Source organism: Elephantulus edwardii, unplaced genomic scaffold, assembly GCF_000299155.1.
Source record: "Elephantulus edwardii isolate Elephantulus edwardi_28Jun2011 unplaced genomic scaffold, EleEdw1.0 scaffold00040, whole genome shotgun sequence".
NCBI classification, from domain to species: Eukaryota; Metazoa; Chordata; class Mammalia; order Macroscelidea; family Macroscelididae; genus Elephantulus; species Elephantulus edwardii.
In genome coordinates this window covers 19,442,326-19,444,583 of record NW_006399790.1, presented here as the reverse complement: position 1 = coordinate 19,444,583, position 2,258 = coordinate 19,442,326, and positions in this window count along the sequence as shown.

The following is a 2,258-nucleotide window of genomic DNA, read 5'->3' as shown; positions in this document are numbered from 1 at the left end:
AACTTGATGGCACATAACAACAACAACAATGGCTATAACTCCAAATTACCATAGTGGCTAGGCGATGCTCCTCTTAGTGAATCTGGGGGGAGAGGTGAGGAGATATGGGAAAAAATTTTCTTGTTATTCCCAGTTTCTGAAAGCCCCTATTTCTTGACTTGCTACAGTTTTAACATCATCACTTATCTCTATACTCTCTCTCTGCCTCTCTACTACTTATATTGGATTAGTACCTACCCTAATCCATTAAGACCACATGTTGACCTATTAAATAGTAACATTTTCAAAGACTCTATTTCTAAACAAGGTATATTTGTGGGTACCAGGTGTTGGGACTTCAACATACCTTTTGAGAAAACAGAATCAATTTATAGCACATGATAGCCAGTATATGATAATGGTTCAAAATATGATAGTTATTACGATATTAGGAATTCTGGTTGACATTAAACATTTTGGCATGTGTTAATAGTGGCTGTCACTAAGAGACAAGTTCTCTGAAAAGCAAAGGTACCACAGAAGAATGAAAATAGAAGAGGACCAGTAGTGGTTGTTTACTTTTCACATGTGAACCATCCCTTGTGTCCACATTTCCATTTTTATAATTTTCAAAAACCCACACATAAATTAAGTTACTTTTCTTTAGGGTGACTTTTATCACTGACCTTTCAAATGGAGACAGTCCTCTGTAAAGCAGATGATATAACTGAAGCAGGGTGCAGTGAGACATCTTTCATCTTGCATGATTGTTACAAACATTTCTGTAGTAGAACACAAACACTCAAAATTTTTTTCTATGAACTGAAAATGACTCATTAACTTTGGTATCAAATAGCAAATAGAATGCATTTCATAGCTTCTGTTGTCAGGTTACACATGGTCACTATTTATTGGTGTTACTCATTTTCCTTGGGTATCACATACTTTGGCCATACAGAACTCTGCATAAGATTTGGAACTCAGTGATACTATAGATTCCGTACTATTGACTAGTTTACTGCTCTTATTTGGTGAGTCAAATCTCTGTGACTTTGTAGAATTTACAACCTTTCATGCTTTCTGAATGGAATGCATTGTTTTTGCAGCAGTGGCAAATTGCAGTGGTGTGCTATTGATTTTAGTTAATGAAAATCTTGTTATTCTTTTTTTTTAAATGGGCTATTACCAGAATTTTATAATTATAGGCCTATATTTCTTTATGAAGATTCCAAGTGCTTTAAGGAGTTGTAGAAGCATATAATGTTTCAGTGAAAATATTGATGTAAATGTATCAGCATTGTCCCTAGGACTATGTTTTCAAGCTAAGCAGGATTGGCAGTATATAATATTGAGAAAGTAAACTATTTGATGAATAAGCAGTTCCCCGGCAGGTTCTGTTCTACTGTTTTTGTGCTTTTCATTTTCCAAGAAAGTGATAAGCAGTACACTTATTTAATGTTGTCATGATACCAAACTTGTTTACCCCAATTAAGTGTGGGTAGGGTAAAAAAATGAAATATAACTTTTCCTAAATGAGATCCCTACACCTCTAAGTGTGGGCTGTGGACAACTTTCATCAGTATCATAGTTGTAGAGGAAAACTAGTTGGAATTTTTTTTTAGGGTTCTTAAAGATATTTTTTATTTTTTAAAATTTTTATTTTATACTGGTTTATTTACAAAGTTCATATACATTATTTTTCACGCCAGATCTTTCCCATTTCCTTAATCCACCCCTTCCTCCACCCATCAAATTGTGTGACCCTATGATTAACACCCCCCCTTCCCACCCATCCTCACCCCTCTGCTCCCTCCTTTTTTAGTTCCTCATATGCATTCCACACTAATGGTCTTACACAATATTTGTCCTTAAGAGACTGAGGGAAAATGAGTTTTTGTGAGCATAATTGCCAAGTCATCAAAGTGCCCCTTTGGTATGTTCTCATTACCTCTTTGATACTTTTTCTTTTTCATGCACTCAGAGCCCACAATCTTTCACATGGTTGCCCAAAGAATTTCTCTAGTTCAAATGTTCTTTTTCATCCATGGATTCTTCAATCTACTTTCTCTGCACTTGCCCTGTCCTAAACATCTATTTTTAAAAACATACTTTTCTGACAATTTATTAGTCTCTCACTAAGCTAAGAGAACTTATTATGCCCCTTGTGTGTATTACAAAATCTTTCTTTTTCCCAGAATCAATAATGGCCCAGTGATTTGGAATAGGATTAAATGATGCTTGAGATTACTAAATTTTATTCTGGGGGGACAGAATGTCCT